Source organism: Hippopotamus amphibius, chromosome 15 (genome assembly GCF_030028045.1).
Source record: "Hippopotamus amphibius kiboko isolate mHipAmp2 chromosome 15, mHipAmp2.hap2, whole genome shotgun sequence".
NCBI classification, from domain to species: Eukaryota; Metazoa; Chordata; class Mammalia; order Artiodactyla; family Hippopotamidae; genus Hippopotamus; species Hippopotamus amphibius.
Window position 1 is genome coordinate 65760793 of NC_080200.1, and position 14849 is coordinate 65775641.

The 14849-nt window shown below is 44.1% G+C and overlaps 1 pseudogene; it reads left to right on the top strand.

Moving 5' to 3' along the window:
- Nucleotides 1-3280: 3280 nt before the first annotated feature.
- On the top strand, nt 3281-3986 carry LOC130836444 (zinc finger CCHC domain-containing protein 17-like; annotated as a pseudogene).
- Nucleotides 3987-14849: the final 10863 nt, after the last annotated feature.

Here is a 14849-nt window from a genome sequence, read left to right on the forward strand (position 1 = left end):
TGGTGATCCAGGGCAGTGACGGAAGAGGAATCTCACCCAATGTAGCGCAAAACTTGAGGCCAAGAGGGAGCAGGAGCATCAGGGACGTGAGGACAGGTGAGAAAGGTCACAAGCACAGCCCATCGATGTGCTCAGCAAGAGAACGGAGGAAAGGCAACGGGAATTCCAAAGGGGACTGCATTCCTTTCCTGTGGTTGCTGTAACGGTTACCACAAATCTAAATACGTATTTATTATCTTACAGTTCTGGAGGTCAGAAGTCTCACTGGGCTAAAATCAAGGTATCAGCAGGGCTTGTTCCTTCTGGAGGCTCTGGGGAAATGATCCACTCCTCAACTTTTCCAGGTTCTGGAAACGCTCACACTCCTTAGCTTTGGGAGGCATCAATCTGATCTGCTTTTGTCCTCACACCTCCTTCTCTCACTCTGACCCCTGCTCCCTGTTTCTTTTACACTGGACCACTCCAATAATCCAGAATCCTATCCCCATCTCAAGAGCCTCAGCATAATCAGGCCTGCAAAGTCTCTTTACTGTGTAAATTAACATATTCACAGGTTCTGCAGGTTAGAATATGGGCATCTTTGGAGGTCATTGCTCTGCCAATGATAGGGACCTTCCCAAAGTGCTCGAGGTGGGGGAATTTGATTAAAGACTGATTTAACTTATCTGAGTTACAACCAGATGTGCAGCATTAAACCGGTGTTCTTGGCATTTTTGAGGATCCAAAGAGCATCTGGTGTCATCCCCGAGTTTATGAAGTATGTCCACACCTGAAAGCATATCGCCTTCTCTGAATACTGCTTTGAAGCAGGTGTGCGAGGATAAGAATCACCATCATTCCTGATGCAAACAAGCCCACAGGTAATACATTTTAAAAATGCTTTGAAAGAGATGCTCTACAGAATTAAAGGGAATTTAAGAGCAAATGGATGCTTTCATTTTTCTATATCATGTATTCTTTGTCTACGTGCATATTCTATTTTTATATGTTCACAGTATCTTATAAGTTATAGGTTATACTCTACACATTGCATTAAAATCCTGTCCTAAAATCTGTAAGATGTTACAGAAAAACCAGAACGAACTTTTTGGCCAACCCTATAGTTACCTGCAGGATTTCCCCCCAGTGTTGGTAGCAGATAAATGTCCCTCTGTACTCCTCTTTCCTTCCCTTCTCCTCCTTTCTCTCAAGTAATAGTGTTTTGTGAAAATTGCATCAGGTCAATGAAGAACTTTTTATGGACTACATAATGTTTCTTTTACATTTGTTTCTTTTTTATATCTTCCACTTCTTTGTTAAGAATTTCCGTCTTTCTGTTAGTTTTAACAAAGCTTGCCATACCTTCTTGGAGCATTTTATAATCATCTCTTTAAAGTCTTTGGCAGATAGTTCCAACATTTGTGCCAACTTGGCATTGTATCTACTGAATGCCTTTTCCTATGTAGTTGAGATTTTCCTGGTTCTTCACATGCAGAGTAACTTTGGATTGTATCTTGGGCACTTTGAATATTATGTTATAAGACTTTGAGGTCTTATTTAAAGCTTATGAAGAATGTTGATATTTCCTGTTAAAAATGAGTAAAGAACACAATTTAGGTGATACAAGAAAACTTTATTTACCACTTCACGAAGCAAGACAGTCTCCATCTGGAGGACTGCAAAATGGTATGGGAGGCAAGAATTTTTTGCAGGATAAAGACTAAGGAACAAGGAAGTAAGTATAGGGTCCAGAGATGGCTCGGCCTTTGGGGACTGGCTGACTGCACGTACTATGTTTCTGGTCCAGTGAAACACTCACATGAACACGGAAGTTATCCGAGTTCCGGTTTTCTGATGGGGCATCAGGTCAGGGGCAGCTCCTTCCTGCGCCCAGAAATGTATTTCAACACTGTTTTAGTAGGTGACGGTTGAACCCAGGCTGTGTGTTACACCCCATATTTGTAGGCTGCGGTTGGACTGTCCATTGCACTTTCAAAGCTTGTGCAGCATGAGTAGGATCTGAGCCGTGTGTGTGATGCGGAGTCCAGAACCTAGTCAGAGGTCTGTCCCTCAGTCCAGTTTTAAATTCTCTTGTATGCTGCTTTAGGTAAGATCTGTGTCTGTGCACTCTGAGGCTGAGACCTGGAATTGGTAAACAACGTATGGGGTTGCTTTTCCAGGCTCTTCTCTCTCCACAGTCTGTTCAGTTCTCTTCAGTTCCCTAAGGGTCCCCCTTTCTGATCACTGAAAACATGTGGTTTAGTCACCCTTCTCTGCCATGTACTTTCCAAAACTGTGCCCGCAATCAAGGCCAAATGATAGGGGGCATACACAAAGAAAACAAAGATACTCACCCTGCTCTCTTAAGGCCAGAGCGCCTCTGATTAAAGAGGAAGATTCTCTCCTTTGTAGGTCTGGCTCCTTCGCCTGCTGCTGTGGCTCACAAGACATCTTTGTTGCTCCTTGAGCCTGAACTAGGGAGTTTCTCCTGGAGTTTTTTCTTTTTTCTTTTTTTTTTTTTCCCACGCTGATGCCTATATCTGGGTTTCAGGCCATGAGAAATGGCAAACTTCCATCAGTTTGATCCACTTGGTAGTATTTATTTTCCAGAATTCTGAAACCGCTGACCCCAGCATCTGTCCAGGTCTTACAGCTGAGTTCAATGGGGGTGGACCAGGTAAAATGTGCCTACTCCATCTTACCTGGAACCAGATCCCTGACTCATGTGTTCATCATTCCTATTTCCCAACTTGCGATTCAAATGCTCTCTATCCTCTAGGTGGAAATGAACTAGATAAAGCTTTCTGCATGCATCACTCCATGTGTTTCTCATATAAGCCTCATTATTCTGCCTCTTTGACAGCGAAATTCAGACAAAGAGCCTAGAGCCACACAGCTGATATGTGGCATAAGAGACTCAAAACTGCACCTTTGAATTCTAGTCCTAGAAATTTTGAATTATTTATAGGCAGTCTAATCACCTGGGTTACATATTCTTATGGGACCATGACTCTTCTCTTGGGGTGAAAAATCCTAAATTCTACATAAAACAGAATTTTCTCCCACTAGACTTGAATTACGGTGATGGTGATGCTTGAAGAGTTTGAACTAGGTGAAGCCCATAAGAGCAATTATTTGTGGAAAATATATCTCTCTATTCCTACGAAAATCCCTTATCAATATATCCATCATGGGTTTTGGTGTTTCAAGCAATGCTGTGGCCAGGAGACCTGATGCCGACACTGAGACACTTGAATTAGCTTTAGCAGAAGAGAAATGGAGGAACCGCAGAACATTAAGGATGAATTCAGGAAGACCTGAGACCATGGAGAACTTGCCTGCTCTCTACACTATTTTCCAAGGAGAGGTTGCTATGGTCATAGACTATGGAGCCTTTATCAAAATCCCAGGCTGTCAGAAGCAAGGTTTGGTCCAACAAACTTACATGTCATCCTGTCACGTGGATAAGCCCTCTGAGATAGCAGATGTCAGAGACAAAGTGTGGGAGAAACTTATTGGCTGAGAGATGAAAATGATAGAATGAAAGTATCCCTCTCCATGAAACTTGTCAACCAAAGGACTGGGAAGGACCTTGACCCCAACAAGATTATCATTGAGCAAGAAAAGAGGAGGAGGCAGTCCTTCCAGGATTACACTGTGCAAAAGATCACCCTCAAGGCTGTCCTGAACATTACCCGCAAGCAGTGTGGCTATAAAGGCTACTTTGCAAAGGATTGTTTCATTACAACCAGGTGAGACCAAGTACTCTCTGATACCTGATGAAGAAGAAGAGAAGGAAGAGGCAAAGTCAGCAGAGCTTGAAAAGCCTGACCCCAAGAGAAATTCTTCTAGAAAAAGAAAGAAGAAAAAAAAGAAACATAGAGACAGGAAGTCATCTGACTCTGACAGCTCAGACTCTGAGAGTGACAGACAAGAGGGCAAGGCACACATCGAAAGGCAGCAAGGCAGCAAAGAAGAAGAAAAAGAAGAAGAAGCACAAGGAGTGAGAGTGGACAGAGTGGAGAGGGGCACTGAGAGAAGGAAGCAGGAGTCTTGTGCCTTGAAGCCTTGGTTCCTGGAAAGACTCAGTAGTGATAATATGGCCTCCTACCCCATTGACTTCTCTCCCATGGGAGATGGCTTCCGCTAGTGCCACAGGCAGGTTTGGGAGATAGATAGCCAAAGCATCTGCCTGAAGGAGTTGTTTCCTTATCACTCCTGGTCCCCTTGCAAGTGACCTCTGCAGCTCATCCATTCATTCACCCAAATCCCTTCATTCAGCAGGAGGTCCTATTACCCTCTCCAGCTGCCACTGCCAGAACCAGACTCCTGGACAGGGGTCCAGGCTAGAGCCGCAGGTACTGCTGTGGAAGTGAGTCTGGCTATAGCTGCAGAACAGAGTGATCGGCCCCTCCCTGTTGTCTTGCCCTGGGCTGATTGGTGGGTGATCTCTGCTGCATCCAACACAGGGGCAGAGCGAGACTGGCAGTGCAAGGGAGAACATGGTAAGAAGTGGTGCTCACTTTTTCCATTCCTCCAACAGGATTCTGCTATGTTAGAAGTGACAGCCAGTGGTCCCAGCCAGGAAACCATTGTATGCAGTGACTGAGCTTGTGGGTGACATTCCACCAGACCACTGAACCAGACAGCTCAAGCCAAGGTCATTGCTTTACTTGATGGATATATATATCCATCAAGACAAAAGTATAACCACTATCATACACTGCTTCCCAGATCTTGATATTTATGTATTTTTTTCTTCATAAAACCAGTATAGCTTATCCTTATGGAACTTTATAATAAGAATATCAAGATCTCAGATTAGGTTTATCAAACTGTATCTCTAGTAGAAAACACCTGTTTCCTTGGAGTCTGATGAATAAGAAAAAATGAGGTCTTTTTCTTCTGTAGAAACAAATATTACTGAGAATGGATGGCTAATAGTAATTATAAAACGTCTGAGACGAAATACTGAAATTAATGAATACGTATTTTCCAATTTTTGTATATATATCAACCTTCCTAATTACCCTTTTTTCATAATAAGAAATAGAGATTTTATATTTTTTACTGAAATTGAAAATGGAAATTCCAGTTGTTTAAAACTCTGAAAATGAAAGCTCACTCACCAGAATTCCACTGATGAAACTTGCTGGAGGCATCTGCTGTTTCTGAATTTTAATAACCCCTTTTTTAAAAAGTTTTCTTTTTTATCACCCACATTGAATATGAGCATTTGTTTTCAAGCTCTCATTTCTCCTCCACATAATAAGAATAATAAATATGGCATCTCTGTCTTTCAGCCCGAGGCTTAGAGAAGTATGCCCCGGAAAGCCTTTCAGAGCCTTTGATAAACACTCCCAGAAGGCTTCCCGCATGCCTTGGAACCTTCCATGGGTAGTCTTTGCTTTCTTCCTTTCTAAAAGGATGAAGCTGAAAAATGTATTAGAGAAAGAAAAGAAACAAATTTGGCATACGATTACTTAATGGAATATCAGATTTGGCACCAGAGGGAAGAAAACCATAAAGGGATTCAGGAGAATCTTTGTTTTAAATACACCTTGTGTTCTTAAAAAATAAGAAAGGAGAAATAATTCCTCTTCTTTTCCCTTTATCTGCTTTGAGAAAAGCATAATTTGTCACCACTATGTCAGGAGGCACAGATTATCTCTTGGCAGGGTGGGGGCAGTGGTCTGGCTCCCCCTCTGCCTCCTCACAGAGGCACAGCATCCTCTGTGTGAATCCACGCTCCCGGACCTTCCAGAGAACCTCATGATAAGAGCAAGTCAGAGGAATGATGGAGCAGGGCTATTAATGCCAATAGATTTCCCAATGGTTATGTTATCTGTTGTAAGTCCGTATTCTGCTTACTAGAGAACACGGTTGTCGTGACGACGGCGTTGCTAACATCCAGCAGATGGGAATAGCTCCCATTGCATTTGTACCTTAATTCAAGTAAATCCAGACAAGTAAAAATGCCCCTGAGTGCCAAACCAGGTCATCTCCAAAATCCCTTCTAATTTTAATATTTTATGACTCAAGAAAACTATTAGGAGTGATATCTAATCCAAATTATAGTATATATTTTACGTTATATATAATATATATTAGGAGTGATATCTATCTGAGGCCTCCAGCAAGTTTCATGTATAATATATACCACATTATTACCTATATAATTACTTTATGTGTACACATCTCCAAATATGTGTATTACAAAGTTGTATGCATACGTATAATGTGTATATGTGTGTGTACATATATGTACATATTTACATATATACCCATGAGATAAGTACTTTTATAGAGTTTGACTACTTTGTAAAATTATTTTTGAATGGTTTATTCTAAGTATTTAAAACATTTATTCTTTGAATTTCATTGAAGTTGAACTACTGCATTGATTCCACAGTTTCACTTAAAAAAAATCTATTCTGCAACAAAAAGCTTTAGCCTGGTCAAATTATAACCTCTGAATCAACTGGCACTTAAATGCTGAAATTTAACTCCATTGTTAATCAAATTTCATTTTAAATCAAGGAGGAATTGAGGAAAACAACTTACACTTCTGCTTAAAAATTCAAAATACTACTTTGTACTGAAGCATTGTTATGATAATCTAATTATTACTTAGAATTGATGAAGAAAGTGAATTAAGATTGACACCATGACTTTCACATCAAAGCCATCGCACTAACATTTGGAGAGACAAATACATTCATTTACTGGTCACGTCAATTGCTGGCACAGCAAGCCCTGGGAAAGACCACAGGACTAAGGAAACCGGATATGGGAGCCCCTCCTATTCTGTAGGGGTCAGTCCATATGGGGAGTCATTTGCCATTGTTTTTCTTCTGGACATAACAGGGAAAACATTTTTTTTCTTGATTACTATAGAATTACTATAGGTTCATTATAGAAAATTTGGAAGTAAAAGAAAAAAGTTAATTTACCGATATCTCACTACCTTAATATAACCATTGGTAATGATTTGATGATTTGGTGCATTTCTTACAAGGGCCTTTCTATGAAAAGAAAAACATACATACAGATAAATGTGTATAGATAGATATAGATAGATGATAAATAGATAGATAGATAGATAGATAGATAACAGATAGATGATAGATAGATGATAGATAGATAGATGATAGATGATAGATAGATGATGATAGATAGATAGATGATAGATGATAGGTAGATTTATGTTTTGAAAGTGAAGTTTACCTAAGTTGGTGCTTTGCTTGTTGGTGTGTGTGTCTGATCTTCCACCTGTAACATAAGTGCATCCTTTGTGAGAAGGACCCGGATACCCAGCCCTGAAACTGAGGTCGTGAGCCATTGGAGACATGGGTGCGGGTTCAACAGCTCAGGAGGAAGTGTGTGCCTCTGTGTGGAGCATCTGCTGCTTGCCCCACTAGGGGTCTTCTGTCTCTCTGCATCCCTCCTTAACGTCACCACCTGGCTCCTGTTAAAGCCAGGGAGGTCAGCAGGAGGGAAGCCTATCGCATAGTTCTTCAGACATACAATGTAGACTCCTAAATGCTTAAGTTACCTCATCTTAGAAAATCCTGTCTTTATCAAGATTGAGCCCAGAGCATGTTTTCATCACACAATCTCATTCTTCCTTGTTCAGCTGGCAACATCGGCAGGTCTTAAGGCTGTCAAGCTGAACAGAAGGGGCCACGCGGAGCTCCTGGTACAAAGCGAAGCTAACTCACAGCCATCATCCGAAGCACTTCTGGAATAGGAGCTGAAAGTAATAAACAGCAAGGAAAACGAGGGCAATGGATTAATAACTTTTTGTTGATAACAGGGGAAAAATTCCTGAGGCGATCCAAGATCATTTAGGAAGAAGAGAAAAACCACAGCAACAAATGCTCTACTTTCCAAAAACACAGAACTTAAAAGGCAGTGAAGGAAAAGCTGAGCCTCAGAAACTCTTCCATATTCATTCCTCCCAGCCCATCGGCTGCCCTGATTCGTGTGCCCCTGAGTGCAGGGCGGAGGATGGGGTCTCCTCCGAGGAAAGAAATGCATTAAACCTCCAGCACACTGAAGAGCCCTTGCTGTGGGGCCCCCTGAAGGTAAATGCATGACCGTCTTACAGGTGAGGGCTGTTACTACCAGATTGTTGACCACATCTCTTGCCTACCTGCCCTCCCACCAACATCTGTGGGAGTCCCCATCTTCGAGAAGGTCAGTCTTTTTTTTTTGAGATATAGTTGATGTACAATATTATATAAGGTGCAGGTGTGCAATATGATTCACAATTTTTAAAGATATATTCCATTTATGGTTATTATAAAATAATGACTCTATTCCCTGTGTTGTACAATACATCCTTGTAGCTTGTTTATTTTATACATAGTAAGTTTGTACCTCTTAATCCCCTGCTCCTATCTTCCCCCTCCCCTCTTCCCTCTCCCCTAAGGGGTTTCTTTTATTTTTTTTTAATTTTTAAATCTATTTTTATTGGGTTATAGTTGCTTTACAATGTTGTGTTAGTTTCTGCTGCACAACAAAGTGAATCAGCCATATCCCCTACACATATATCCCCTGCCTCTTGGGCCTCCCTCCCACCCACCCCCGTCCCACCCATCTAGGTCACCACAGAGCACCAAGCTGAGGTCCTTGTGCTATATAGCAGGTTCCCATCAGCTCTCTGTGGCAGTGCCCATGCGTTAACCCCAATCCCCCAATTCATCCCACCCCCCGCCATGTCCACATGTCCATCCTCTACGTCTGCGTCTCTCTTCCTGCCCTGCAAATAGGTTCATTGGTACCATTTTTCTAGATGCCACATATATGCATTAACATTTTTTAAACCACATCACAGTGATGGATGAAAAATATGTCATTGCTGTTTTCATCCCATGTCTGTTGTGATCAGGGTGCATGGCCCCTCAGGATCTCTGCTGTTACTGTTGTCCACATGCTTTGTTCTTCTACCTGTGAGGTTGTCTTTTGTATAATTCTTCATTAAAATGATAGTAAAAACTATCTTCTGGACACTTATTACGACCCAGGCATAGCGCTAAGGACTTCTTAGGCATTACTTAGTTGGATCTTCAAAATAACCCACTGAACTAGAGTGCTTATTGTCACCCCATTTTATAGATGAACAAACTAAGGTTCGAGAAGGTTAAGTGACTTCATCAGGATCACACGGTTAAGGATTGTGCAGTGCCTGGTGGATAGTAGGTCCTCACCAAGTAGTCCCTAATATTATGACTTGTATTATTGCATTATTGTTCTCTCTCTCATTTTTAACAGACTTTAATTTTAGAGCAGTTTAGGTTCACGACAAAATTAAGGGGAAGGTACAGAAGCTTCCCATGTACCCGCCACCCCCACACATGTAACCTACCCCACTATCAACATCCCCCACCACAGTGGTGCCCGTGTTACAACCGATCAACCTGCCTTGACCATTTTATCATCCAGAGTTTGCATTAGGGTTCACGCTCAGTGTCGTCCGTTCCGTGTGTTGGGATGAGTGTTTAAGGACATGTCACCATCACCGTGTCATGCTGAGTAGTTTCCCTGTCCTAAAAGTCCTCTGTCACCTGCTTTTCATCCCTCCCTCCTCCCAACCCTTGGAAACCACGGATCTTTCCAGTGTTTCCACAGTTTGCCTTTTCCAGAACGCCACAGAGTTGGAAGCACACAGTATGCAGCCTTTCCGATGGACTCTTTCCACTTAGTCACATGCACTTGCGTTTCCTCCACGTCTTTGTGTGTCTTGACGGCTCATTTCTTTTAGGGCTGAACGGAATTTCATTATCTGGATGCATTACAGTTTATTTATCCATTCACTGAAAGACATCTTGTGGCTTCTGCGTTTTGGCAGTTATGAATAAAGCTGCTATAATCGTGGGCGCGCAGTGGGCGTGGGGTTTTTGTGGACATAAGTTTTCAGTTCATTTGTGTATATACCAAGGATCATGGTTGCTGGGTCATACGAAGAGCTTGTTTAGTTTTCTAAGAAACCACCCAACTGTCTTCCAAAGGGGCTGTACCATTTTGCTTTCCCACCGGCAATGGGTGAGAATCCCTGTTGCTCCACATCCCCGTCAGCATTTGGTGGTGTCAGTGTTTTGGCTTTAGGCCATTCTAATAGGTGTGTGGTGGTGTCTCATGGTTAATTTAAATCACAATTCGCTAATGACTTTGGATGGCGAGCATCTTGTCATGTGATTACTGTCATCTGTATATCTTGTTTGGTGAGGTGTCTGTCCAGGACTTTCGCCCATTTTTTAAAAGTTATTTGTTTTCTTATTGTTGTATTTTAAGTGTTCTTTGTATATTTTAGATCAACCTCTTTCGTTAGATATGCTTTTGCAAATACTTTCTCCCCCTTTGTAACTTGTTTTTCATTCCCTTGACAGTATTTTCTCAGAGCAGACATGTTGGCTTGTTTGTTTTTTTCAATTTTGAATGAACTCAGATTATCAATTGTTTCTTTCAAGGGTAGCGTGTTTGGTGCAGTATTTAGAAAAGTCATCTCCATATCCAAGATCATCCAGATTTTTCCTGTTATTTTCACGCAGCTTTATAGTTTTGTGTTTTACATTTTGGCCTCTGATCCATTTTGATTGAATTTCGGTAAAGAGATTGCGTCTTGATTCATTTTGTTGCTTGTGGATACCCTGTTGTTCTAGATCCATTTGTAGAAAAGACTATTTTTTCTCCGTTGCATTAGCTTCATGCTTCATCAAAGATACTGTGAGTCTATTTATGTGGGTCTATGAGTTCCTTTTTAAAAAAGATTTTAGGAACATTCTACACTTTATGAACATTGTCTTGTCAATTTTACATGTTGCAAAGCTCTCTAGAGTGTTGCTTGTTTTAATTTTGTTTGTGGGGGCTTTTAGACAGAAGATTTTAACTTCTAACAGTATAATCTGCTGATTTTTGGTGTCTGTGTTATAAAATATTATTCTATTTTTTCTTTGGACTGTCTCATCATTTTCTCATAACATTATGCTGATCTACATGGTAGTCATTTTTGTATGATATAAAGTAGAAAGGTATCAAACTTAATTTTTCCCAAATTGACAGGCAGTTTTTCTAAAACATGTAGGACATGGTCCATATGTTCCCAGCTTCGTTGCAATGAAAGTCTTTATCATACATTTATCACATGAAGGATGAGTTTTTCACTGATGCTTATCATGAGTTTTATAATGTTTGTCCCTTCTACATAAATTCTATAATCAGCTTGCCCGGTTCCCTGAAAAGTCTGTTGCCATCTTGGTAGGTATTTCATTAATTTATGGATTGATGTGAGAGACCCTGACGTGTTCACGGGCTGACTGCCCACCCCACCCTTGCCAGGGTCCCAGTGTGCCTCTCTGGTGACTCATACTACTTTGATGCTCTCCAAAGTTTTTTACGGATTTCACATGCATTTCACATATATCTGAGGGATTGTTTCTTTACTTTTATTTTGGTGGAATTAGGGGTTTTGTTATTAAATGTTCTCATTGTTTATTCCGGCACAGGACAACTTGCTGTTTACAGGCCTTGTAACTGGCTGCTTCACTTAGTTGGCACAGAGCTTTCTGTTCCTCCTCCAGGCCTTCCCGGACAGCTAATTACACAGTTGGCAAAGGTCACTTTCCTCTGATTTATTTATTTGTATTGTCATCACAGTGGTTAGAACATCCAGGTCCATGGGGACCACGAGCATGAAAAGCAGAACTCCTTGGCACACACATGACTCTAACAGAAATGCATCTCTTTTTAGGCATGTAGAACACTGAGTGCAGGATTCTAGCAGACTGCCAGCATAAATTTAAAGGACTCTCCTTCTACTCCTAGTTTGCCAGCTCTTTTTGAAGAAACGGCGGTGGATTTTATCCCATGCTATTTCAGCATCTGAGATAATCATATGCACATAAATTTTCTATTTGAAATGCTAATGTCATTAATTCCGTTAACAGATTGGCCAACCTTTTAATAACCTTGGAAGGTAGGTATTGTGATACCTTCTCCTGCTGATTACCACACTGATGCTTGGAGGCGGTAATTAACGCACCCCTGGTACAGCCGCGAAGTGATGGAGTCAGGACCAGAGCAGGCTTGTCTGGCTCCCAAGCTCAGGACCTATCTGGCCTAACTCATAGGGCTACGGTCACTGTTTAACCGTCTCTTCGGGCTGTGGACCCCTTGCACGTTTTGAGAAGGAAGAAGGGCAGGGGAACATACATGTAGGAAGCATCCCTGCAGAGGGCCTCTGGGCTACCTGTGAGGATACAGTCCCACCTGGGCTTCTGGGGCATCTGTGGTCAGGGAGGGGGACCTCCTATAGGGATTCCTCAGCCACCGCTGCCTGAAAGGCCTGCAGGGCTACCTGCCCCACACTAAGGGCCCCTCGTGGGTTCAGCTCAGAACCCAGCCCCACGGCCTCACCCAGGGGAGAGCGGAGTGGGGACCAGAGGGGAGGTGGCATCCCCCTTTTGGCCAAGGATGGCTGGCCTCCTTTACTCCTGCCACCCAGGGTGAGGCAGCCAGCGTGCCTGCCAAGCTGTGGGCCTGAGCCTGTCTGTCACTGGCCCCCTGTTCTGTTTGGCTGAGTGTAGGCAACTCCATGTGTGGAAGCCCCCGCCCTGGACCTGGCCCTCTTCCTCTCGGCAGTTGCTGTCACTCACCACGATAAGGAGCCAGCTGGGCCTGGACCGCTCTGGAGAGCACAGGAGCCTCGCCACGGTCTGTCCCAACTGGAGGTTTCCATCGTCCATTTCTTAATGTCCCCCCTCGCCCCCTGGCTGCCCAACAGACAGGACAAGGAGAATCCACGTTCTGCCCAGGATGGGAATGTGTCTCAAGTTCCTGCAAGCATGGAGCAGACAGAACAAAGCCGGGGCTTCAGGTTGCTGCCTCGGTGTCTGCTGTCTGCACACACGCCCCGGCCTCCACGGGCTTTTGTCCTCAGGGCTGGTGTCCCATGTGACCCCTTCTCTCTTCAAGGGTTTAAAATTCATGCTACACAAAACACATTGCACCTTGTCTTCAATGTGGGGGAGCCCAAAGCAGCATTTTATGTCACTTACGGGCCAGGACAAGTAAAGAATGTAGGAGAAAACTACCTGTGGAAAGATGCAAGCTCACACACACACACACACACACACACACACGAGCAGTAAAATACCAGGTCACTCCAAGCTTGGGCACACTGAGTGGCACTTAGGTTCCCTTCACTTATCACAGTAATTTCCTTGCCACCGAGAGCCTGGTTGGTGACCCTCCCTTCTCCCTGATCTTGATTTACTGCCTTTCTCTTCAGTGGCTTTCTCCCAGTGCCGGTGCCCCTGGGTTGAGCTCCGTGATCACATCCATTACAACGCAGTGACAGCAGCACACGCGCCCCGCCCCCCAGCCCCCCGCCCTGTGCTGCTGGATGTCGGGGAGGTGCAGAGGGAGCAGAGATTTATTGAAACGGTGTGATTTAATTATCTCGATGGCCTTTTGCAAAATGAGGAAGGAAGGCTTCCAGGCAGCCACCTTACTGTCTTCGGGCAACGTTTTGTTGTTTCTGCGTGTCTGGTTCTCACCTTCATCTTTTTGATGTTTGCTCTCCTGGGTTTTCTCAGGAAAATGCAATTTCTCAGGATTATGAGCTGGAGTAGGAACTGCCGCCTCCTGGACAGCGGGCAGTGCCGGCCCCGGATCCCAGGCTCGCCTCTGAAAGGTCCCAGCCAATAATAATAATAAAGTATAATTTCCAACACAGGCTGAATCCCCAGATATAAAGATTCCTCTGACCAACGCTAGCTTTACCAGCAGAACAATGCATTTGTCTGAGCCCAGCCTTCTTTCCTCCGGATTCCTGGTGTTCCAAGTCTACATCACTGACGTTCTCAAAAGCATCAATCCCAGTGCAGAAGTGGGCACCCAGATGGAGCCCCGCTGCTCTTGGTTTCAGCAAGCCAGTGTCTCTCCTGGACCCATGCTCAGCCCTGGGAGTACCACGGCCTACTGTCTCCCACCGCTGCACACAGGCCGTGTCTGCGGGGCCCGACCCCAGCCCTGTGTCCCACAGGCCAGATGCATCTGCATTCCGTCTCAGGTTGCTGGAGATGCCCGGGACCTCCCACAAGCTGGATAAGAGCACAGAGCCCCTTCCCCTGCCCGGCCATGGCTAAGCGAGGGCTGGATGGCAGGGACCACGAGAGGAAATCCTGGAACAAGCTCCCTAGAGTGCAGATCAGGGAAGCCCTCACTTGGAGGGAACGGGCTCAGCCCAGCCTTCCTCAGTTAACCACTGCCCCCATGGTGCGGGTTCTGCACGCTCCTGCCCCTGCGTGGGCCTCTATGGGAGCCTGACCACGCATTCTGCAGAGGGCTTGTATCTCCCTCTGAAAACACCATCCTCCCACATGCCCTCTTCTTTTCTCAGTGTCAGAGTCAGAAGCTTACAGCTGCAAAATAGCAAGCACGCAGGGGTGGGCGTCTTCGAATCACGGCAGCCAGGAGAGAAGTAATCTACGTCCAGCCCTCAGACCCTGCCTGAGCCATCGTGTCTGTGATGTTCTGACACTTGTGCATGCAACACCGCAGCCCCATGAGCAAAAGCATCCCTTTAGATTTTTAGCAACTTAGTGAGGAGAAGAACTGATATGATTGAGGAGGGGGTGGGAGTTTGCTCACCTGCTTCTCCATCTTGGCGAGTCAAGACAGAAGCTGTGCCCTCCACCCCAACAGTGAGGGGCCACCACCTCAGCATCTCAGGGATGCGGTATTTCATGAGGTGGCATGGGACCGAGGCCCAAAGGAATGACCCTCGGCTCCTCCAAGCCCAGGCTGGCTCAGCAGAGCTGCATCCCCGGAGGATGTATACCATGTTACTGCACAGTTTAACCGCT